This window comes from Phodopus roborovskii, unplaced genomic scaffold (assembly GCF_943737965.1).
Source record: "Phodopus roborovskii unplaced genomic scaffold, PHOROB, whole genome shotgun sequence".
NCBI classification, from domain to species: Eukaryota; Metazoa; Chordata; class Mammalia; order Rodentia; family Cricetidae; genus Phodopus; species Phodopus roborovskii.
This window is the reverse complement of record NW_026126480.1, coordinates 40,944,486-40,969,850: the sequence shown is the minus strand read 5'-3', so window position 1 is coordinate 40,969,850 and position 25,365 is coordinate 40,944,486. Positions and strand designations below refer to the sequence as shown.

Genomic DNA, 25,365 nt, shown 5'->3' with positions numbered 1-25,365 from the left:
AGTGCTACCATATTAATGTATTCAGTTCCATTGAAAGGCATTTTGTATTGTAGGCGTGATTAAATGAGTGTTGAGGAATAAGAGAAAGAGAATCTGGAACAGGTGGGTCTTTCAAACATCTTTCAAAATCATCTTGTGTAACACATTCCCTAGCCTCTAATACACTGGTGCTGAATAGATGCCACAGTGCTGGATTTTCAGATGTTTTCTTGTGTTTCAGAGTGCATGAAAGAACACCTTTCAGATTGAGAACATGGTCTTTTAAGTAGTAGTAAATGGTAAGAAATGGTTGAAAATGTTAACATACATGTATTTGAACTGAAAACAAATAGGCAAGGTTAGTGTGCACTCTTCTTCTTTAGATCTGAGTCAGGGCATGATTCCAAGGGATACTAAACAGGGATGCAAGATCACGAAGCAATGACTCAATAGCATTGGGTTTAATGAGAATAGAGTTGGACTTGGGTTTTAATGGCTAGTTAAGAAGCAGTGGACTGACATGTTACAGCTAGTTTCTTCTTTGTGTTATCCAGACTTGATTTCTTTGATTTAAGTCACATTTCTTTCCCTGCTGTAAGTTAACTGCCATTTATATTGTTTGATGTTGGGTAATAGTAGTTTATCCAAGTTGTCCTTAGTTCATGCTGGAATTGACAATGGAGTGTGTGAAGGTGCAGCAAGCCACTTGTTTGTTCTAGTCTAGAAGACATTTCTGTCTTCAAAACTTCTCATTGCTGAAGTGAACAGCTTCGGAGTACCTAGCATGGCTGTAGAACTGTCAGACCCAATCCAGCCCTGCTGCTTTTTTTAGTTGATCCCAAGAAATTTCACATCTATTTTTGGTCACTTAACTCCCACCTGATTCTTGCTATGTAGTTCTGACTGCTTGGAATTCACTGTGTAGATTAGACTGGCCTCAGACTCACAGGGAGCTTCCTGCCTCTGGATCCCTACTTCTGGGATTATAGGCCTGTGCAATGAATTGTAGCTTTTGAACCTTTATTTTCTTCCTGAGCATCACTAGTCCTGGCTGCCTCAGCTTTTCAAGTGTTGATATTTTAGGCGATTGCTACCATGCCCAAACAAGTATCTGTACCATTTTAAATACCTTTCTTTAAACCCTGAGATCTTTTTAGAACAGACCGATCAAGGTGGTTCAACAGAACAATGATTAACTTGGCTTTTACCAAGTCTTGGATTTTTTTCTTTCGCTCCTTACCTATAAATTAATTATTTAAAGTAGGAAGTCAATTTCTCATTCATATTAGTTATTCCTCCCTCCCCATACCAGGGATTAAACCTAGGACTTCATGTATGCTGGTCAAGCACTTTACCACTAAAGCTGATCCCCTCCCCTCTGTAGTCATATTTGTCCCTTTATGCTTCAGGTATGGATGTCCTACACCTGCATGAGAACTCACACAGAACTAGCAGGGAAGAAAAACAAAGAAGCAGGTGAATCTCATCCTTCTTAAAATGACAGTGGTGTGAATGAAAACAAAGACCTTTATTTTTGCAAACAGTATATTGACAAACACTGAAGACAGTGAAGAGATTCACAAGCTTGCAAACTAGGCGAATATTCTCATGGTCCTCTAGTCTCTCCTGCTAGACCCAGAGACAACTTTCCCCCTTCATATTTGAACCCAAAGGATTCAGGATTTAGATTGTGTATTTAAGCTTTGTGAAATCATGAACTATATACATGGTTTCTCAATAATGAATGGAATGGAAAATGTCCTTTTGGGGGCAATAGAAAGGATATCAGTAGATTTTAGATTATCAGTATGGTCAAATAAAAAATAGGTTTGCTAGACTCAACAGAGAAAAACAATTTGGCAAATACTAAATGAATTCTAAAAAATAAGAAAAACCTTGAAGTGGTTTTTACTTGAAAACAGGACATGTGAATTTAGTTTGGGAATGCAGTTGAAATGTTTTCTAAGTTAAACATAGGGCAATTTGAAAACACTGCCTTGTTTTTTAGCTGTTTTTGGTGGAGTAACAGGAAAATTGTTGTAGATAGCTAGTTGCGTGATAGTGACACTAAAGTCTACTTCAGTTGCCATCACAAATACATCAGAGGGTATGTTTTCTGTTAACTTTTAAAGCAATTATTTACTTCTGTATGTATGAATATTTTGCCTGCATGTATATATGTGCACTATGTGTGTGCTTGGTGCTTGTGGAGGTCAGAGTCACCATTAAGTGGTGGAACTCGAACCCAGGGCCTCTGCAATATCAATAAGTGCACTAAACTGCTGAGTAATCTCTTCAGCCCCCTAGGATTTGTTTTTGAAGCTTTGTATTGGAATAATATGATTGGCTTAGTAAGTTTTCATTTGCAAGTAAGTGAATACCTTTGTTACACTTTTTCCTTTTTATTTACTGTGAATAAGCTTCAATGTCTCCTTTTTATTCCTGTGTTTTCTTATATAATAATAACAGTCACTAGGAAATTTTTGAAAAGGTTACTACTGAATTGTTTGAACTTTCAAGTTTTAATTCTCACTCTGTTCTTTTTAGCTTTTAGCTTGCCCTACCCGAGGTCTTCCATCCAATGAGTTGCAAGCGTGACATTTGCTGTGTTTTCAGCACCTGCCAACTTGGAAACCAGGGTTTGTGCTCAGGACGTAGGCTTACGACCCACACTTTGTGGTGCACAATGCCATCCCAGCTGGCATGCTTTCATACCTCAATGGTGCTAGACATTCGGCTACAAAGCAGCACAGTTACATGTGCAGATTTCAATAGTCATTCCTCTCCAAACTGCTTTTAACTCTTATTTTGTATCAGAGGAGTGAGATTGGTATCATTAAATTCACTGTTGTGGTTATTTTCCAATGAAAATAAATTTAGTTTTTCTTGGATTAAAAAATATAATTTTCCCCTTAAGGATCAAAATGCTTTATGTTTTATATATTTAGCATACAAATATTATACCCTAAAGTTGTAACTTATCTTCATAGGTAGATAAAAGCACAGGAAAGAACAAAAGAATTAATGTATTATAATGTTTCATAGGTAGGGCTGTTAGTTGTAACTTAATAATAGATGTAGGGAAAATTGCAGAATTCTTCTGAATGAGATCCACATATGAGTCCCTATAATGGACAGTTTTGGCCTTAATTCTGACCAGATATCTTACATATTTTCCAAAGAAATATTTTCTATCAACTTGCTTTCAGTCGCCAGTCTCTTTGAAAACATTTCAGGTGGATTTGGTGATGTCTGTCTTCCCATAATCTATTATAAGCAATTTTAAAAGGTTTTGCTTGGGGAAAAAAAGGCCTTTTCAGATGTAGAAAGAACAGTGTGAAATGTGAGTGACTGGCTTTTAATACAACAGTGTGACAAAGAGGCACAGTGGCTTTTAGAAACCGAATAAAGGGGTTGGTACACAAGCATCTGCATACTGCTGTTGGGCTCGATGTATAACATGTCTGACATTTGTTTGTTCACTTTGTTAGTCTAAATGAATTCCTATGGTTATGCTTGTCTAATTTTTAGTGATGTACTTAGACATAGGTACAGATATATGTGAAAATGAACAGTTACTCAAACTTCAAAACTTAGTTCTTTGTTTTCTGAACATCACACTGATCTGGTTCTAAAGGCATAAAACACCCACTAACTGCTTTAGACACTCCTTAGTATATATCAAAAGCAACCTTTACCCTCCTCTCCACAGATGTGCTTAGGTGAACACTTCTTTAGCTTGTTGATACAAGTTATAGTTGGTTACACCCTTTCTTAATAAAATACACCCTTATTGTCTCCTGTTGCTTAAGAGCTGTACGCTTGGAATTGGGGAGCTGTAACAGTAATACTCAGTGAAGGATACATGATGCATACTGCACACACAAACAGTCTTCTATTTGCTAGACCTCCTATTTGGGGGAAAGCCAAAAGAATCAGTATTACTTTATCCCTGGGTCTCATATTGGTCTTAAAGTAAGAAACTAAATAATCCTTGCATTTTATATTTTCCGGGGTGTTGCATGGTTTTAATCAGGTCGGTATTTATTCAGGATAATGGCAGAGTTACAAGTGGTTGTCGGTCTTTAGATTTGTGAACTTATTTCTGAATTGGCCTATGCATTTGTGTTTAGGTGTCTGGTTGTACTCTAAATCTGGATCTGATTTGGTTGACCATTTAAGCATGAACAAAGGTAGACAGTTGAACTCCCCTCCCTCTTCCTAGCTGCTGCCTACCTAATCTTAAATTCAGTTGACTGGCTTTGTGGCTATTCTGAATTAAACAAAACTTTAATCCAACAACCTTGAGGACAGGACTTTTTATAATAAAAGAGCCATTGCCTTTAACAGTAAGAACCAAATATGTGGTAAACTTTATGGAGGACTGACATAAGCCTTAATTTAGTATATATATGTCTTTTTACTCTTGAGGATTGTGATTTAGATAATTACATTGGTTAGTCTTGCTCTTTATGCAGGAGTTTTAGTCATACTAACTAGGTAATGTCAAGAAAGGCTAAGAACCAGAAAAACAGGCTGCTTGCTTGGGGTTGGAAAAGAAGGTGTTAGAGCAAAGGAGATGCCCATAACCCCCATCTTTGGAATTTCATGAGACTAACATGGTCCTGAAAGCCACAAGAATAATGGTTGCAATAATTGTTTCCAGGTGTAGGACCCCTGGCATCTTGATTTTTTTTTTTTTTTTTTTTTAAGTTGACCCGATGAACTAGTAATTGCAGGGATAAACTGAGTGTTTGCCAGCAGGAGTCACTCTAGGCCTCCCAATAAAAAGTTAGTGCATTAAACTATCCTTATAGTACTTAGAGGTTAAGGTGGTAGTATGGAGATAGGGTGGTTTTCTGGAAGGGAAATGCCATTAAGTGTACCTTCTTTTGACAGAACACATGGTTCTTTTTCCTTTCAAAATTGGCCCATAACACGTTTTAAAAAAAGAAAATAATGTGTTACAGATATGATGGTCTTTGTATTCTGTATATTAGGACACTTCAACTTCCTTGGGGTGATCTGATTGTGTTCACATCATCTCTCTGAGGTGAACAGACTTCTTTTCTTCTGATGAGCATCTTAATCTTATGGCAGAATCTCTGGAATGAACTGTAGTCAGGCTGAACGAGGTTAGCTCATGCTTTTCTGAAAAGAATAGGCCCAGTGTGGTGACAAACTGAACTATTTCAGCAATAGCCATGAAATCTAATAGTTTCCCAAGTGTACACAAACTCAAAAAGTTAATTGTTCATTTATGTTTGATACTGGGATTTCAACATTGGATTAAAACCAATTAAATGTTCCTAGAAGCAACAGAAAAAGTTTCCTGATTTATGAATAGAACCATTCAAACGGTGCAGACACAATCCATGTAAAGTAATGTGTTTTGTTTTTTTGGCAAAAGGGACTAAAAAAAAAAAAAAAAACAAACAACTCTAAAAATCTCTTTAGATACAGGGTTAATGACAACACATCAGCAGGAAGGAGTGATAGGAAATCTAGGGCTTCAGTTCACAAGGAACATGGTCCCCTCCCCCAGGTGAGCTGCACAATGAAAATACTCTGCTTATTCTATCAGGGTTACATTCCTGCACTTAAGTCAACATCCTAAGTTACAGAACTAAACATGCCCTGCCTTTGCTTAGCAACCGCAAATCCTTCCTTCGCCAGTTGCATGTATTTTGGATGTGGCATCTGAAGTACAAATTCCTCTATTACGATGGCACCCAAAGTCTGGAACAGTGCTTTATTATCCTAAAGTGTGGCCCTCCCCCAACCCCTTGCGGTCCTGTTCGCTTTAGATAGGATCCCTTCTTTTAAACTGCTAAGTGCTAACCCGGAAGCTGGCCGTGCGAAGCCCACGCGGCCAGGGTTTCGGTACTGACTCGTGCGGGGTTATTTCCCGCGGCCGGGGACTCCAGGCATGAGGGGCGCGCGGTGCGTGTTCTCTGGACACCCGGCAGTCCTGCCGGAGGCGCGCCGCGACCCCCCCCCCAACTCCCCGCCCACTGGCGGCTGCGCGCACTGCACCTCGTAGCGGCACGCCGGTCGCCCGGGCCGCGACGCCGCCCGCACAGCGCCACTGACTTCACGCAGCCGCGGTCGGGCGGCCCGTCGGCGGCACTGGCGGCCTGGCCGAGGCCAGTTAAAGGGACGAGTTGCAAACAGTTCAGGAAGTGACAAGTCGATTTCCTCCTCCCTGGGAGCCGCTCGGTACAAAGCGCTCGGCGCCGGCAGGAGAACGTGCGCACGGCAGGCGAGGGCGGGCAGCCGGGACGACTTGGCGAGCGCTAGCAGTGACGGCCCCCGTCCGGCGCGCACAGTAAGCGACCCGGCTGGGTGACCGCGCCTCGGGGCTGGTCCGGAGTGGTGTCGGTGTGTGCTCCCCGGAGCCGGTGGGGGAAGTCCGTCCGGCTCGCGTGCACTGCGCTCGCTCTTTTCTTCCCCAATGCTGCTGGCTTTCTTCCCCCCTTTTTCCTTGTTGGGCGGCGGATCGGGTGGGTTCTGCCGGCGCCCAGTCTCACTCGCCCTGGTGCAGGCGTGAGACTTGTCAGCGCACAGGCGGGGGAAGAACAAACCTGGCGCTGCAGAAAAGTCTGTGCTCCTCGGGCCGGGCAGCCGACCGCGGAGACGGCTGCGTCCTGGGCAGCCTCTTCTGAGGCTCAACTTGAGCCCCGGCTTGTGGCAGTAGCGAAGGCGCTGAGCCCCGAAGTTCTGCATCGTTTGCAGACAACTCTTTTGTTCGCGGAAGTTTACACCAGCCACCCCCGGGATGCGGGTGCGCAGGGACGACTTCAGGGCTGCTGGACTGGCCCGAGAACTGGCGAAGGGGGTGAGAGGGCGCTTTGCTTCGGGAGGGGAAGCCGGCAGCGTGGCTGCAGCCAGGGCTTGCGGAGTGGTGGTGGTGGTGGGGTTCGCCTGTGCTGGCGTGGTTTTTGCACATGGCGAAGAGGGCCATCCGTCACAGGATACTAGTCTAGTTATATTTTTTGCCAGTCCTTGATTTGTGAGCTGGTGAAAGTCAGGTTCTCTACTAGGGGGTTCTCTTGGTGGAACCGGGACGAAAAGTGCTTGGGAACCCAGAATCAGAAGAGGGTCTGCGGTTTGAGTTGCCCCAAGTGTCTTCTCGGACAATCCCCCCCACCCCCCTCCCAGCCCCTCTTCCACCCTTTGGACTACGGAAACAATGCTTGGGGTGCGGGATAGGACCCTAGAATTGCGTGGTCAGGTTTGCTCTGGACCCTCGCCTTCGGACGCTCTATGATGCCAGGCGTGCTCCTTCTGACCGCAGGGTTCATTAACACGTACTGTACTTAGTACCATGGCGAACAAAGAAAACCTCTTTGCAGCATTTGGTGAATGGGATTCTGCCTCCTATAGGCCACACTCTTGAGTATTCCATACGGTAGAATCCGGACTCCGTGGTGTTGGGAAAGTGGCCCCCGCAGTGGGTTGCATTCCGGTCCTGGCCCCTGGGCAGGGCATTTGTGCCGCCGCCGCCGCCGCCGCCGTGGTGCTTGTCTCCCAGGAGTTGGTGCAGATGGAGCCGGGCTGAAGGTTGTTCAACAGGAACAAATGTTTGTTGAATTGTTGGACGGTGGAGAAAAGGGACTGTTTTCTGTTGACTGCTTCAGAGTTGGAATGGCATTGTTTATTGGCTCCGGAAGCCAGGCTAACGTCTTGTGCTCCTTCAGTTTATTAGCAGACCTCCAAATGACATGCTAGCATATGTGTTCCCAGCAGTCTCCAAGCCTGGAAGGGGGATCCCTCCTTGCTGAATCCTGGACTCCAGTTTAAAAAGATGCGATTTGCTTAGGTCTTGGGAAAGAGTGGAGGCTGCGAAACTCACTGCTCCTGACTGGGCCAGGTTTTGGTTTCATTTTAATTTGTTCACTTAGCAGGGATTTATCTCAGTTACAGTTTTGACAGTGAGTTGAAGGTCTGGAGATATTTCCTCACCACCACCTGCCCTTGGCTGTGCACTAGATTAGTAGAAAATAGCTAACTTGATAGGCCATTTTTAGTTAAAGAAGGTTTGAGTCATAAGTTCAGTAACTGTAGTTGTAGACCCAGTGGTGTGCTGATCCAGGTTCTGGTTGCTGTGGTAGGCAAGAAATCCTAAGAGGCTTGGGGAATGCCTATGGTTTTCTCCCAAATGTCTGAACAGGGAGCATGATGCTCTTAAGACCAGTTCAGAGTTGCTCTGCTCAAGGGCTTGGTATTTTCCCCCTTAGAAGATGAGCTTGTTGTATGTTCATTTTAACATCAAAGCAAGGGTTAGCATTATGGAAAAGCTGGCTGTGTGATTGCTGCACAAGTGGACTTTAAGGTTGTTCAAGGCAGGATAGGTGGGTAGTTTTGATTGGTGATTATTCTCATCAGTTTCTCCCCTTAATTTCAGCATAGCAAGTTTGTTGTGGAAAGAGCAGGAGATAGATACTTCAAGATCTTCACAGAGAAGTCATGCAACTGAATTTACAGGAAGCCCTGGTATTTCCTGGTCTCTCTCTTTCTCTGTCTCCTCCTATCTCTCCTAATCTGCCCCCCCATCCTATTAATTGCTTCAGTATCCCTTAGCATCCCCATTCGTTAGTTCTGTAGAAGCTGGTTTGCTTTAACCCTTGAGCTAGTGTCTGACCCGTGAGAGCTTCGCCAAGGCTGTCCTGCCCAGCTAGCTCTCCTCCCCTTCTGGGGGTGGTGGTAGTGGTGGAGCTATGTTTAAATCCTGTCAGCAGGGGGCACTGTGCAGCAATCTGGTGCCTGCAGAGCTCTTTAAGATGCACACCCTTCTCACCCACTCCTCTTCAGCTGGCACAGAGGACTGAGGGCTGGGTCCACAGACTCAGTTGATATGTCTTTCAGGTGAGAGGTTTTCTAGGGTTTAATCATGCACAGTATGAAAAACTTGTTTGTGCCCGAGAGAGAGAGAGAGAGAGAGAGAGAGAGAGAGAGAGAGAGAGAGAGAGAGAGAGAGAGAGAGAGAGAAATACTCAGGTCAGCACAACCCTCATCATTACCACCACCACCGTGCACACCTCTCTGATGTGTAATAAAAGAAACCTGCAGGCATAATTTCTTATGTAATATGCTGATAGTACAAGTTTTGGTTTTAGATGGAAACCAGATGTGGACAAACTCAGTTTAATTGATTCAGTAACAAGGGGTGTGTGTGTTAATAGATTAAGTAGTTCTGCAAACCCCAAAGGTGGTTTGCTTTTGTTTTAACTCTTAGGGCTTTCTTGAGGTTTTTGCCTTTCTGCTTTTGCTTTGCTGTAGCTGTCCTTTTTGTAGACTCCTCCTCTCTCGAAAGAACCGGTTTGTTGCCAACACGAAGCACATGGCTGGGCCTGGCTGGGCTCAGGGCTGCTTAGCCCTGCTGGGCTCCATTCCTCCTCTCCTTGTCCAGCTGCTGCCCTGCCTTGCCCTGCCCTTCACGATGCGAAACAGAGTCTGCCTGGGGACTTGGGTGCCAGAAATGCTGACTTCTCTCATTTCTTAAAACATTGTCCCAGAGGAGTTTGTGTTCACACTTGTTCAATCAATACATTTTCCCAAAACTCATGTGCTCTCTCTACTTCTCTGATTAATTTGTTTGTTTCCTGCCTAACTTCATAAAGGTTTTTGTTTGTTTGCTTTCAATACACCCCAGTCATCTTTATTATCCTCCAGGGTTGGGGGATACTGCTTAGTAATAGCTGACCCCATTAACAGTAGCTTCATTGCTTGCTGGGATGTGAACTTTGGAAACAAACCCAGGGGCTTAGATATGCTGATGTGCCCTGAGACTTGGTTAGAAAATTTTTTGTTTTAGTGCAGTTTACGTTAACATGATTAATGACCAAGCCACTGAAAAGTCTATATTCAAAAGCAGTTTCTATTCCCTCGGATTCTTCATATGGTGAAGTAATTTTCTCTGCCAAACAACACTGTTTTCAGGTAACTCTTTGACTTAACGCAGACCTCTAGTGCACATGGTTTTGGCTGAAGGTTCGGCCTTTGTATGTTTGGGGTTGTGGTTTTGATGGTGTCTGTCTTAATCTTAAGGAACCTGGGTCATAGGGAACTTGTATTCTTTTCTATGAAAATGTTCTGAGGTTCTGAGCAGAAACTAATGCCTTGCTGATAAAAATGGGAGCATGTTTGGAGCGGGTGCTGGGAGGTTGGAGCTAAGGACAAAGATGTCCCCCCCCACCCCCAAACGAATGGTGACACTTGAGCTTTTCTGGGAAAAAAAAAATAGAGATGTCCTTGATCCCCACCCCCCACCCCCATGTTAGTTGTTAAATGCCAATTGATTGAGAGGGAAAATGCTGATGGGTGGGTCTGAAAGCCGCCTTAGGAACCCGAGAAAATAAAACCACATTTGAAGGACTCTGGAAGATTTTGCATTTCAAAGGGTCTACCTTGTAGACTTTCACATCACGTCAGGGGTTACAGAGAAGTGTGACAGGCACCCCCACTCTTTTAACCGGTTTCTCTCTCCTGCTGTGGGGGCTGTAGGGGAAGCTGCCTTTTGCATGGGGGATGGGAGCAGTGTGGCCAGACCTTGCTGGGACATCATGGAAACAGGAGCACCTCTGAGGCATTTGTGAGTCTCCAGAGGGCCTTTTTCCACTGTATCACTCACTCTCAGGAGGGTGACAGCAAATCTTGTTGGTAAACAGCCCATTTGACCCCAAGATGGGGTGGCAGGCCAATGTGTGACTCTTCTGCTTGCTTTCCCTTCTCCCATTGTACAAAGAAGCAGATTCTCTCCCAGCACTGATATAATGCTGTCCCCAAGGCTGTAACCCGAAGGAGCTGCGGGTTGGTGTAAGACTCCTGCAACACCCTTGGGTTATGGAAGGCACTCCCTGAGCCTGGTCTACACTTGCACTGAAGAAACTGAGGCTCTGAGAGGCCAGGTACCTGGTCCAAGGCCACACAGCTAGAAGACAGAGAAGGCAGTAGCACCCGCTGAGTCTGGCTGGCCACAAAGCCTGCTTTTCCCTGCACCATGCTATCAGTCTGAGTGATACAAGCTAGAGAACTTGGAGGCACTACGTTCTGTTTTATCTCAAAGCACAAATTTTGTTTAGTCTTGTTAACACTGCAGCGAAACTTACAAATTTTAATTGCCCCCCCCCTGCTTTTCCCTTTCCTATGGCCTCCCCCACGCTTTTTTTTTTTTTTTTCTTTCTTTCTTTAATTGAACTCTGAGTTGTATCTTCTGCAGGCCCAAAGGCAGGGCCTTAGCTGGGAAGACTAAGATGTTTTGCTTGAACTTTACAAAAGACAGATTCACAAGAAAATGTAATTATTCCCAGTGACCTTCTGGGGGAAACAGGAAGTAAATTTGGCAGCTTCAGCCTCACCATTTATTCAGATTCCATTTTTTCTACTCAAGAGATTGTTAAAAGGGCTTCCAAAGGCATGCATGAGTGTGTGTTTTAATCTAGCTTTTTATTTTTTGCATTTGTAATTCGGATGTCTCAAAGTACATTATGTTATGGTACTTGCCACCCCAGGTTTGTACAGCATCATATTTTGTTTACATGTCTGGAGTAATCAGAGAACACAATTTCATATCTTCTAGCACAGGGGAACTGGGTCTGCCCCTGCCAGGGCTGGGCAGAGACCCCCTCATTCCCAGACAGATGGTTCTCTGCTGGCTAGTCTCCTTGTGGATGTGCTGTGGGGGCGTGGCCTTCAGCAAGGCCTGCCTGCTTGCCTAGGTCTCTGACCTTTCTCTAAAGAGTTTGTGGGGGAGGGCTAGCTCCCTGTGTGTTGAGTTTCTAGGTGGCATAGCAGTAGTGCTTATGCATGACTGTGAGTTACTTACTATAAAGGTTTCAAAAAATCCAGTTGCCTGGGCTGAGCTCTGATTATGTCATTACTTCTGTGTGGCTAAGGCTGGGGGGGGAGGTGGAGGGATAAGGACTCAAAGCGCCAGTATTGCTAATGTTCCTGAGTTGATTCTGTTGGTCATTCAAGACCAAGGACTGGGACAGACCCCACCATACTTTGGTCTCCTTAGCTGGGGATTAAGGGCCTTCTTGTGCAGGAATAGACCAAAGCCTTGGGAATTTTCCACTGCTGCCTTGTCCCTGTGAAGAAGGATCTGAAAGGTACCCACCTTTGGGTGAGGTGCCCGATGTGGATGTCACCCAGGTAGTTCCTGTTTCTGTTGTGGGCACCCAGGCCCTGCATAGGGCTCCTGAGATCTCTGAAGTACCTTCCTCAGAGCTGGGGAGGGCAAGAAGCTGCCCAGACTGTGGTTTCAGGCTGGTTCTCAAGCAGGCTTTCGCTGCACTTTCTGGAGGTGTAGCACATGATCCTCCCCTTGAGTTCAGGGGGGGCAAGATGCAGTTTAGGTCCAGGGCACATCTTGCTAATCTTCCCATGAAAATGAGGGTCAGACCTGGTTGTGGCTCACAGCTCAGAACTGTCTGCCCACTACCATCCTTAGAATTACCATTTGTAGACTTGGCTAGTGGCCTTAGCCAGCCTCTCACCTCCCAGTTCAGACTTTTGGAAGAACGATCCGGTGCTCAGAGGTAAGGTGACTCCCGTGATCACATGCCAGTCCTGAGAGGAATAAGCCAGTATCTCTGGAATTGTCACCCTAGCGCTGTGATCTCATCCCAGCCTGCCTCAGGCCATCTGCTTTCGCATGGGTCAGCAGGCTGACCAAATCACCTCCTTTCAGTGGTCCTCACCCAGTCAGCGCATGCTTGTTTGCTCTTGGGTGACAGTGCCTGCCACAGTCTGCTTCTCTGCTGGTGCACCGTTAGCATAGCTGAAAGGTAGATGGTTCCATGTGCTCAATCAGTACTCTAGTGTTCCCTGACTCTAATGGGTCTGGATTTGGGGAAGATGGGCTCCAGGGAAAAGGTGTTGGCCTCTTGGCCCCAGGTCTGCATGGCAATGAATAGGGTAGTTTGGGCCTAGTACAGGACAGGCGGAGGGAAATTCTCCAGGACAGGTTTTTCCACTTTTCATCCTACAGACATTGACCGGGCCTGGCTGAGTGAGTGTCCACCTTACTTCATTAGTACTTGCTGCTCAGCGTACTGGCCCTGTGTTGTTATTTAGAGGAATCTCTTGCCTTCTTGAGAAGGTGGTTGGGATTTGATCTCATCCCTATACTTCTACCATGCTGTCCCTTCTGCCTCAGTGCAAGGGAAACAGGTTTTCTGCTGTAAGCTATGTGCCTTCCTGCTGGGAGGGGCATTGGGTGGCCATGTGGTAGGTCGCTGCTGTCTGCTCCATTCACCTTGTCCTGTGGAGGCCACCTTCCCTCCCAGGCTGAAGCACAAAGTGCCCTGCCAGACAGATCCCAGCTGGAAGAGGCCTTGCTTGTTCTGGCATTCACAGTGGCCAAAGGCCTAGGATTGGAGGGAGGTTCCATGGGCTGAGTGGAAACAGTCTTTATGCATGTTTAGAGGGGGACACTAATGCCCCTTGCTGCCAGCCATCCTCTGGGTGAGAGAGGAAGTCTATCTCTTAGGGCCAGCAGATGGGTTGTATGTCTATGTTCTGTGTCTTTAAGCAGTGTACAGAACTCAGGGTAGTCCCTCTGGCAACATTCTAGGGACTGGGCCCCCGGCAACTGCCTCCATGAAGTCCCTCTAGCAGCCATGTGACTTTCCCAGGTGTAAGGTACTGGGCACTGTACTGTACTGCCTGCCTCCTAGCTGGGCCTAATTTGTCTGCTATTGCCTCTGGGCCTCAAGACTCCACAACATGCTTGCTTGGCTCCAGTGTTTTTAGGAGGATAAATTGAGTCTGTCTGTGAAACTCCTGACAAATGGAGGTTGGGGGGCAGTTGTTTCCACACGAAGGGATGTAAAATAGGAGATGACTGGTCCTGTTATGATCCAGGGCAGTGTACAGTGTACTAGGGCCTTCTTATGGGAGTGAGAAGAGCTGGGGAACTTGGAGCAAACTGTAGGTGAAATCATTCCCATATCATTTCAGGCAAAGACAGCGTTCATCTCTGGGGTAGGCGCCAAGTCGAGGTCCAAGGACTGCTGTGGGCTGACTGTGCCCCAGAGCAGGACACTCTGCCTCCTCGGCTTCCCTCATCTGGAATATGATAACCTTCACCCTGTAGGGTGGGTACATGTAGAGCCTAATGGCCATTAGTGGCAGTTGTGTCATTGGTAGGACAGTCAGAGGACTCTGGCTCATCTGGTAGAGAATACGGGGCAGAGCAGGGAGGCCTTGAGCTGAGCTCTTCTAGACCGGCCTTCAGTTTGACCCGATACGTTCTGTCCTTAGGGCTTACGGCCTTTTCAGGAAGATGAGTTGAAATTATGCATTATTATTTGGTTTGTCGTGTTTTAAACAAGAGTTAAACGGAGTGAAATCTTTTAAGTGCTCTCTTTAAGAAACTAAATCTTTGTTTACCAAAAGTGATTTCTCTGGGTTCATAGAAAATTAAATGTGTGTATGGATGATGATGTGGCCTCAGGGTCTTAGCGTCTCTCTGCCTGACCCTGTGAGTGGATTCTCTGGAAACCTTGACTGCGTGCCCCTCTGGACAGAGGGTGATGGGCCCATTTATCACTGGTCAGATTTGGTGTTGGAGTGTGGAGTTGATGGTGTTGATAGGTGCTCCTTCTCTTTGGTGGGGGCACAGTCTCCGACCACTAGTCAGCACCCTCTTCCTGCAGGTTGTGTGGTTCAGTTGGAGCATTCTCCCCTCTTCCTCTAGAACCCCACCACCACCTGAGCATGACCGCAGTCTCTTCAAGGAGCAAGAGCTCATCTAAGCTCATGAGCCCTCCACCTAGTGGCACAGGGCAGAGACCATATCCTTGAAACGCCTCTGTTGATACAGAGTGCCCATTCCTTGTGTACGTCCACATGTGTGCGTGTGTGGGTCCACATATGTGTCTGTGCATAAGCACGAAGGCTAGAGCTCTACTTAGGATATTGTTCCTCAGGAACTGTTTATGTATGTATGTATATATATTTTTTTATTTCATGTGCGCTTGTGGTTTGCCTGTGTGTGTGTTAGTGTGAAGTGTCAGATTCCCTGAAACTGGAGTTAGAGGCAGTTATGAGCTGCCATGTAGGTGCTAGGAATTGAATTCAGGTCCTCTGGAAGAGCAGCCAGAGCTCAACCTCTCTGAGCCATCTCTCCAGCCCCTGTTCATGGTTTTAATTTGCCTTCTCTCTCTCTCTCTGTCTCTCTCTGTCTCTCTCTCTCTCTCTCTCTCCCTTCTTTCTTCCCTCCCTCCCCCTCCTCCTCTCTCCCTCTCTCCTTCCTTCTCCCCCTCCCTCCCTCCCTCTCTCTCTCTCTCTGTCTCTCTCTCTCTCTCTGTATGTGGAAGTCAGAGGACAACTTCATGGAATTGGTTCTCTTTCATCTTTCTGTGTGTTCTGGGCATGGAGCTCAGGCTGGACCACATCACTGGCCCTGGTCTGCCTATTTCTTGCACTTCTGATCCCTGTGTCTTAGGAGTATACTCAACTTCCTGTAGAGAGGATGGAGAGGATGGAGAGGACGGAGTAGACATGTTTTGTTTTGTTTTTCCCCATTTATTTGTTTTGTGAAATAGTTTCCCTGGGCTGGTTGCAAACTTACTATGTCGCTGAGGCTGGCTTAATGGTTCTCCTGTCTCAGCTCCCAGGACAGGTCCTAGAATTGTAGGTGTATAGCACCATATCCACCCAAGTAGACTTCTGAAATTTCCTGCTTTACTTTCAGCAGTTTTGGGGGACATCCCTTGGGAGATGAAAACTTCTTTATGGGATTCTGGGAGGGGCTAAAGTTCTGTGCTGTGGTAGTCCCTTCCCCTTCGGGGCTAGCCTTAGTCTTCTATCTTACTGTGTCTCCTCTTCTAACCTGTCACTGTTTTTGTGGGGAGCACAGATCTGTCTGCCATAGTGATGGTACAAGGGTTTGACTGAGTTTGTCAGATCTGGCAAGTACCTGTCAGACACACTACTAGGCCTCAAAGAGCTAAGAGATGGAAAAAAAAAAAAAAAAAAAATCAAATCCTGGCTTCTTAACCCTGAGGCTTGGCCTGTGGTAGTCAAACTGCAGTTGTTTATAGAGTTTTTACTGAGTGCCACACGATCCTGTGAAAGTCATAGGAAGGTCACTTAGATCCAGCTGAAGGGTAGGAGAAGGAGGCATTTGACTTGAATGAACAGGAATGTGGGCAGATGAAGGTGGGGACAAGGAACTAGTCAGGCCGGACAACAGTTGTCTGTGCAGAAGGTACAGCAGTGGCAGGAAACCACCTCTCAGACACTCGGGACCCTGAGCACCAGGGAGAGAAATGTGTAGATGGGAAAAGCTTAGCTGGTCAAGGCCAGGGTGGCTTTGGAGTACCATGTGAAGGGTCTGTACTTTGAGCACCCCCGAGGGCTGACAACTGGGAATGCCAAGCTAATGCTTGCAGATTTGGAGGCCCTGTGTCCGGGGAGTGGGCAGCACAGGGCGGGCTGGGAGCCACTAAGTGATTTGGGAAGGTTGTAGTCCACAAAGGCAAGGAGCAGGAGGGGCCAGTGGTGAGCAGCAGGTGCTTGGACTCCACCTGGTGACTAAGACCCAGTTTACATTAGAGCTGGGCCTGTCCACGTGATTATCTGTGCAACTTTGGAATGCAAGCTGAAGGCTTGGGTCTGTCTTCTCCAGTAGGTTCCCCTAGGTGCCAACTTCTTGGTGATACTGACTGAAGGTCCTGCCCTTTTAACCTTGGAGCAGGCTCAAGACTATCCCTACACTGCCTGTATGACTAGACTGACGTGGTCTATTTTATTTTAGTCACACTGAGCGTTCAGTGGGCTACCTGGGACTCGTAGGAGCGGCTCACATCTCACCCATACCTGTACTGTAACAGTGAGTTTCAGCTTGGCATGAATTAAAGAATTCTGATTCACTGTAAAACAACCCCACCCACCACCACCAAGGGGAAAAAGCATCTCATGGTGTTGATGTGATTGAAAGGGAGCTTCAGTGCCCCCTGGGCTCTGTTGAAGCATGTTCTCCAACGGTGGGGGAGTTGCTGACACAGACACTGGGAAATGGCCTGCCCAGGTCACCTGACTGCTGGCGGCTGGCCCTTCCGAGTCTCACAGCCTCAGATGCCAGCCCAGATTCCAGGCCCAGTTGACTGTGGCATGTGACTCTGGCCCAGAGGAGGAGAAGGAAGGAAAATAAGGAACCTGTGAGGAGGTGGCAGCCCAGCAGCCTGCCTTAGCCCTTCGGGTGTCTCTTCCAAGCTCTATAGGGTTTGCTCATCATCACTGACTCCTGAGGTTGGATGGGGCAGGGAACCTCCGTCCCTGCTCATCTCACTCCCAGGAAGGCTGGCAAAGGCCTCGACATATTCAGAGAAAGGGAGAAGACAGATTGGGCCTGGCTGAGCCTAGATTGGCTCAAAGGTGAGCTGTACACTGCAGGGAAAGGGTGACATGGCCAGACTAGGAGGTGAGACCCTGTGTGGATCTGATGGCCATGCCACTCAGTGTGGTAGGGTGACTTGCCTTGGTGAAGCACTTTTTCTTGCTTTTAGGTTGTGTGGATTTAGGGCATAGCCTTGTGTGTTGTAGAAAAGTCTGCAGGGAAGTTCACAGTTATGTGGCAGGATTCTCACTCTGCCACATAAGTGCATGGCCAGCAGTCTGCTCTCTTCCCCTGTGGAGAGCTTCCTGGCCTGGTAGCTTCCTACTGGGCTTTGAACCAAGGTGACATGCCTGATCCAGCCCAGTCCTCCCCCTGTATTTGGGAGAGAGCAGCCAAGCACAGCTGCTTCTGTCCAGCTTCTGGGGGGATTGAAGGTGGGAAGGGACCTGGTGATGTGGGCACTGCTGGGCTTCAAGGACTCCTGGAGATAGAGGGCTTAGTTTTCAGTGCCGAACTGGGGCTTAGGAGAGAGCTGAGCCCAGTTGTGAGGGTGAGTGCCTGCTCCCTGATTGGCCTTTGTTTAGTTTTGGGGCGTTGTTGCTTGTGCCAGGGTTGGCTCATAGCGGGTTGTGTTTTATGGCTCTGAAGAAGAGGGTGGTCCTAGTGACCTTTTCTTAGGTTGCTGATAAGGATGGTAGACAGACTGAGGAGAGGAACAAGGACACTTGGCCCTTTGTGCCTGGGTGGGACCTAAAGTTCAGTCCCAAGTAGAGTAAGAGACAGGTGTTCACTCAGTTCATGTTGGAGCTGGCCTAATCCTGTGGAGATTTGTGTGACTCTGGAAGTCGTTTCAGAGAGCATTGGCCAAGGACAGGGCAGCAGTTTTCCATTTTGGAGGCCTCATAGGAATAGGGTGCTGCGGTCAGCAGCCTGAGTTCACCTGGTTGTCCAATATACCAAAGGCCGTGTGACCTGTGATCCTGCATGGTAGAAGGTAGTAGCTACCATGGAAGGAAGTTCCTGTGGTTATTGGTGATGGCATGGGGTCGTCCAGAACAGTATCTAGGGCAGCTTGACATCTTAGAACACTTAACACATTTTTCCTTCCTTCCTTCCTTCCTTCCTTCCTTCCTTCCTTCCTCCCTTCCTTCCTTTTTAAAACTTGTTTTTATTTTTGTGTATGAGTGTTTGCCTGTGTGTATGTGTGTATACCGTACACGAGCCTGGGATCTGTGGAGGCCAGAAGAGGACCTTGAATTGGAGTTACAGGTGGTTGCAAGCTGCCAGGTAGTGTTGGAAACTGGACCCCCCATCTTCTGCAAGAACAGCAAGTGCTCTTAAACACTGAGGTGTCTCTCCATCCCTGACTCCGTGTTTCTGTATGATTTCCTCTACTGAAGTCCAACATAGTACAAATGGTACAGTGGGTCCGCCAGTGCTTTGGTAGGGCCACCACCAATTGGTGTGACTCGAGAAAAAAGGAGCCTGGCAGAGAACCCAAGAACTAGGAGTCTAATTGCATTTGACCTTGAGTACCAGTTGTACTTCTCTGGCTGGACTTTTCCCATCTGTAGCCTGGGGAACCACAGTAGAGAACAATAGATACATACATAGGATGGCATGAGTCAGGTCCCTCAGGACTGTCCTGCTTTCATTTAGTTCAAAGGGACCCTTTGGTGTTCGTCTTGCACAAGCATGGCCTGGTAGAGCTCCAGTGCTTAAAGGGTGTAGGGAGTGGGGAGGACGAGCTAGGTGTTGAATGTGTTGCAGTCTTTTAATCCCTCTAACCACCTTGGGAGGTGAGTGCTATTTTTCTTGTGTGTGCATGTATGTATGTCATACCTAGGGCCTCATACATGTGCCAGCCTGTACTCTATCATCTAGCTATATTGACACCTTTAAGACAGTAAAGATTTTGCCGGGCTGTGGTGGCGCATGCCTTTTTCCCAGCACTCTGGAGGCAGAGACAGGCAGATTTCTGTGAGTTTGAGACCAGCTTGGTCTATAAGAGCTAGTTCCAGGACAGCTTCCAAAGCCACAGAGAATCCCTGTCTCAAAAATTAAAAAAAAAAAAAAAAAAAAAAATTAATTTTTTACAGTTTAGCAGGATGTGCAGGGTCATCCATCTGGTAGTCAGTAATCCTGAGGCTTGAACTCCCAACCTCGTACTCTGTCAGGAGTTGGCAAACTGCAGCCAGATGACAGAATTTGGCCCTCTGCTTGCTTTTATAAATAAAGTTATGTTGGAAATCAGCCACACTCATTTCTTTAAAAACAATTATTTTCAGTTATATGTAAGTGTGTATGTACATGTGGGTACAGGTGCTCTCAGAGGTCAGAGGATCCCTTGGAGCTAGAGTCAGAGGTAGTTGTGAGCCATCTGAAATGGCTGCTGGGAATCAAACTTGGGGCTTCTGGAAAAGCAGCAAGTGCTCTTAACCACTGAGCCATCTCTCTAATCCCAGCCACACCCATTTCTATGGCTGTCTTCAAGTTGCTGCAGCAATTTATAGACCAGATGCTCTGTGAGGCCTAAACTGTTTTCTGCCTGGCCTTTTTTATATGATGTTTTGTACTCCAGACTGTGCTGTTCAGGGTGGTGGTCACAGGACACACAAAAACAAATGGAATGTGAAATGCAGTTCTTTGGAAACATTGACCACATTCTAAGTGCAAAACAGCCACTGTGAGTCTGCACATTACAAAGCGTAGACATGCTGGCCTGCCCTCCCTGTAGACTATTCTGTCAGGTAGGAGGGCTCCTGTGTGGAGACTCTAAATTTCAGAGAGCCATGAGTGCAGAGTGCAGAGGAGATCGTCTGCTAGAAGAATGGACACCAGAGCTCCTTGGCCTAAAGGCACAGAATTGGAAATGAGCTCATTTCCTCTGCAGGCTGGGAAATATCTCCCCAGGCAGAGGGAACCCAGAGCCGATGTGCAGCACTGCCCTCTGACCTGTGATCCTATAAGTAGTTCACAACTCTTCAGAATGTAACCCCAGTTCCTCCCTCTTAGCTCAGAGCTCCCCAGGCCCTTTGGCCTCTTTAGCTCAGCTATATTGGGAACCCTGTGTGTTTGCATGCTGGGTCCCTTTTCCTGTGTTCAGAATATGCTTTCTGCTGCTCCAGCTGGACCTGCTAATATCTGTCACTGCTCCTATTGAGCTGGGATGGGAGGGTCCCTGACCTGATGTTGTGGCCATGTTTGCTACAGGCAGCAGATAGGGCTCCTTTATTCACTCAGAATGGTGGCTCCCGTGCTAGCTGATATCATGGGCCTTCTGAAAAATGTGTCTGTGGCAAGCACCAGTGCATCCTGGTGAGGAGTGTGAGGCAAGACTAACATATAGTTCTGGTCTTGCTTGGCCCAAGTATACTCACATATTAATCTCTGGGCAGACTGATCGGGGCAGTCATGCTAAGTGTAGAGATGAATGAGAAGAGCATGGTTTCCAGTTCACTGGAGCCAGATATTCAGGCATCCATCATACTGGTACCTGCTGGTGGACTGAGTGTTGGGGGGAAGCTGGCTGCAGGCTCGTCCTGGTCCTGGTCTGAAACGGGCTGTAGTGTGAAATATACGGCCTATGTGAACCTCCACTCCCCCCATGGATGATGATTGCCACTCCTTTTATATCTAAATGGAAGCATTATAAAATGTATTAATAGGATGTAGGGAAAATTCTGGATCTTGGACTGAAGTGAAAAGAGGAGAAAGTTGGACAAGCCTGATTAATTGAGCCCTGTAATAGTTTATGGAAGAAGTTCCTAGTAGAAGTGGGGGGGGGGAGGACGCTGGGTGTTGGAGGATATATGTGGGGAAATGTTTCCAAAAGGGAAAAGATCCTGGGATAGCCTTGCAAAGGCAAGCTTGACTGCAGGCCCTCCTGCCATCTCTGTGTACCTTTGGCAATGTGTTTGTCTCCACCTGGTTACTCCCACAACTCCTCTGGGCCCTACTTTAGTCAGTGGCCAGTGAGAACATGGAAAACTGTGCTGTCCCAACCCTGAGAAAGGGGGCAAATTTTGTATGCCTGAAGAAAAACCTTGGTTCAGCTATGTGAGGGTTACTGCTTTTCCCTTGCACAGCTGCCACTGGTTGAGTGTCCGTGCATACAGCAGTATGTTGTACTTCTGTGGGACTGGGCCTGACTCACAGGAATAGATCAAGCTTGAGCCTTAGGCCCAAGATTTGTAGACCCTGTGGGCTGGAATCTGTCTTTCTCACCCAGTTTTGTCCCCAGTCATGTTCCACGTCCCAAGTCACTATTTAAAAGAGAACACTTTGGTTCTTCTGGATTCTTCATCAACTACATTTTTTTTTTTTTTTTTTTTTTAAATCACACCCTGTGGGCAGAGATGTAGGTTGCTTTCTGTGGGATGACATTTTAGAAATCTAACTCCATACAACTTTCCCTTTGACTGTGTTGTTATGGTACAAGAAGTTTTCATTTGTCCTAGGATGTTTTGAAGTAAAGGAAAGTCCCTTCTTGTTTCTGTATCTTTCATAGAAGTCATCAAAATAGAATCCTCCTTTCTCTGCATTATAGGATGGGGGGAACAGCTGCTCATGATGCCCCAACCAAAACCAGCAGCCCAGAGGGGCTTCTCCATCTGCCTAGTTTAAACTATTTGACATGAAATCTTTCTCTGTCCCCAGTCCCACCTTAGGTGAGAGGCCAGAGGAAGATGTCCTAGTAATGTACAGATCTCGGGTCCCTCTGTTCATATAATGTAAGCCTAGTCTTAGAAGACATGACACATCCTGGAAAGGACTGGGTTCACCATCTCTCCAGTCTGTGGTTAGAGGGGCAGGCCTGCCCTGGGGCCAGGAGACTCATGGGTTAACTATGATGTGCACTGACTTTCTCAGTCTGAACTTCCTAGTCAGTGTGAAGCCCTCAGTTAACTCAGTAGTGAGCCAGGGACTGATGCAGATGGGTCCACATGCCTGTGGATTTCTAAGACCAAAGCTGGCTCATATGGCGCTTCCAACAGTAAGAAAACTTACAAATGCCTGGATATCTTCAGGGACCCGAATAGTTACCATCATTCAGACGACAGTTTTCACAGTGGTGGTCTGGGGGCCAGATGTGGTCCTTACAGTTCATTTGGCCCAGTGATTTACCAGTGTTTGGACTTCTGTCTGCCATGATTTGCTTAAAAAAAGAAAAAAAGAGAGTGTGAGAGAGAGACAGACAGACAGAGACAGAGAGACAGACAGAGAGAGAGAAAGTCTGTGTGAGGACATGTGCATGTGGTTTTGGTGTCTGAGGAGGCCAGAGGCCTCCAATGCTAGTGGAGCTGGAGTTTCAAGCAGTTGTCAGCTGCCTGTCATGGGTGCTGGAAACTTGAACTCAGGTCCTCTACAATAGTAGCACCCTCTCTTTACTACTGGTCATCCCTGCAGCTCCATCCTTTGATCCTTAAATTACTTACTTACTTACTTATTTATTTTCAAGACAGTGTTTCTCTGTGTATGCCTGACTGTCCTCGCTTCATAGACCAAGTTGCCTGCCTCCCAAGTGCTGGGATTAAAAGCGTGAGCAACCACCACCCAGCTTAAATAATTTATTTAAAAATTTTTATTTATTATTGTTGCGTGTGAGTGTGCATGCCATGGAGCACATGTGGGAGTCAGAACAAAATTTTGTGGAGTTGGTTCTCTCCTTCCATTTACAAATTTTAAAAAGTTATTATTAATTTTATGTTTATAAATATTTTGTCTACATGTATGTCTGTACAAAAAACACATGTAGTGAATGCCTGGGGAGGCCAGAAGAAGAGGTTTAATCACCTGGGACTGGAATTACAGACAGTTGTGAGCCACCGTGTAGGTGCTAGGGGTTGAACCCAGCTCCTCTGGAAGAGCAGCCAGTGCTCTTAACCACTGAGCCATCCCTCTAGCCCCTTTTTGTTCTACGTTTATATGGTTTCTGGGGATCAAATTCAGGTTATTAGACTTGACTGCAAACACCTTCACCTACTGACCCATCTCACAGCCTCTATCTACCCACCACCCTGTTTTTAGACTGTCTGGCCATGTAGCCCAGACTGGCCTCCAATTTGTTATTTAGTATTCAAGGTTGGTCTTGAACTCTTAAACCTCCTGCCTATACCTTCCAGTTTCTGCCATTACAAGCATGTGGCACCAGGCCTCACTAATGTTTCAATTGCCTAACAAGATTTAAACATCACAGGATTGTAGAATACTGTAGCATTTGGCCTCTGTTAATAAGCTCTTGGCTATTGATAGGCACATCCTCTGAACACAGGGTTGTTCCTGCCCAGTGCAGCCAGCTCATCTCTCTTCCCTGGGTGGCCTTGACAAGCATTTCAGTTTGAGGTCTTGGAGTGGTCAAGACATTCAAAAGACAGGTTTGTATCTTCTCTGGCCAGCTTATTCGATGCTGGATTAGCTGTGGTTTGTGGCAGGGGCTGGTAGAAATGCCCAGCAGATTGTTCTTTCCCATGCTCAAAGTTATTACCGACATAACCCTAACTGTTCCACTTGCAAGGAAATGTCCCAGAGTGGTAACTCAAGAGATTGTGTATTCCTAAGATAACTGTTAATGGAAATCCACAGTTGTCTACTATGTTCAAGAGCTAGCTTTAGCCCAGGACCCATTACATTAGCTCTGTGGTCTCTCTGGGTCACTTCATGAGGCCAACCCAGGGATTATTTTTTTTTCTTCCCTGAGACAGGGTTTTTCTGTGTAACAGCCTTAGCTGTCCTGGAACTCACTCTGTAGACCAGGCTGGCCTCTAACTCACAGAGATGTGCCTGCTTCTACATTAAAGGCGTGCACCACCATGCCTGGCTAACCTGGGGATTCTTTTTGTTCTGTGCCCTCATAAAATCCCTCAGGGTGTTTTACCCCACTTAATCTTCTCAGTCTGAAAAGTACCTTCATGATTTTCACAGCTGCTGCAAGATTCTCACTGAAATAAAGATTTTTATCTTTAACGTCTCAGACCGTCTAACTGCCATGCATAAAGCAAATAATTTCTGCTGGCAGTAAAGAGCTGCCGAGGTTAAACTAACCATGCCTCACAGAGCCTTCTAGCTTGTGATGCTTAGCTAGGTTCAGTGAAACTAGTGGAAGTAAAGACTGTGTATATTTAAGAATTCTGCAGGCCTGGGGAGGGTGGCACATGCCTTTAATCACAGCACTCGGGAGGCAGAGGCAGGCAGGTAGATATCTGAGTTAGAAGCCAGCCTGATCTACAGAGCGAGTTCTAGGACAATCAAGGCCACACAGAGAAACCTTGTTTTGATAAACTAAAGACATAAACGAAAAAGCCAGAGCTTTTTGGACTGGAGAGATGGCTTAATGGTTAAGAGCACTGACTAGTCTTCTAGTGGACATGGGTTCAATTCCCAGCACTCACATGACTACTTGCAACCATCTGTAACTCCAGGCCCAGGGGATCTGATGCCCACTTCTGACCTCTGTGGATACTGCATACACACACTGCACAGACATACATGTAGGCAAAACATCAAAACATAAGATTTAAATAATTAAGAATGGACCATTCTTCTCCACACTCTTCCACATATCTGATACATAGCAGCCGCTCCTTTGTCACTTAGCTCTGTTATTTCCTCCTATGGTGACAGTTATTCTGCAAATTCTTTGGGCTTCTCGGTGTCATCCTTGATTTGTGGCTGAATTAAGAAGTGTGTGGCATACATTGCATTGCCTGAGAGCCTTTCTTGCCTGCCCTGGTTTTCAGCAGAAACTTGATATTCCTGTCTGTGTCCACCTTCCACACTGGTCAGCACGTCCTAAGTTTCAGGGTTGGCCTGTCCCTTTGTTTGCTAGGCTAAGTCTCTGGAGTCAGGGCTCAAAGGCCCTGGCAGTGCTGGAGTTGTCCTTGAGAACATTATGGGGATGGTTGGGAACTTTTGCCTTAGACCCTGGCCCAGTGGAAGTGCTGGGTGTGCTGTAGGCCTCTTGCGCTTTACTGGCCTCTTGACTTTTTGCCTTTTATGGATCCTGGTTTTCTATTTTACAAGTTGACATCACAGTT

The 25,365-nt window shown here is 46.5% G+C and overlaps 2 protein-coding genes across 5 annotated transcripts in view; both read left to right on the top strand.

The window, feature by feature from the left end:
• The window catches only part of Eef1akmt2 (EEF1A lysine methyltransferase 2), a 35,923-nt gene extending 34,218 nt beyond the window's left edge, over positions 1-1,705 (top strand). Inside the window, exon 7 of the transcript XR_007835029.1 lies at positions 1,389-1,705. The gene's annotated coding sequence lies outside the window, so the exon portion shown is untranslated. The remainder of the gene's footprint in view (positions 1-1,388) is intronic.
• Positions 1,706-6,161: 4,456 nt separating this feature from the next.
• The window catches only part of Fam53b (family with sequence similarity 53 member B), a 103,047-nt gene continuing 83,843 nt past the window's right edge, over positions 6,162-25,365 (top strand). Inside the window, exon 1 of one of the 4 annotated variants that reach the window (XM_051193190.1) lies at positions 6,162-6,307. The gene's annotated coding sequence lies outside the window, so the exon portion shown is untranslated. Of the gene's footprint in view, positions 6,361-6,676; positions 6,818-17,362; positions 17,414-25,365 lie in introns of those variants that run through there. The other 3 variants (XM_051193191.1, XM_051193192.1, XM_051193193.1) reach the window with 3 other exon arrangements.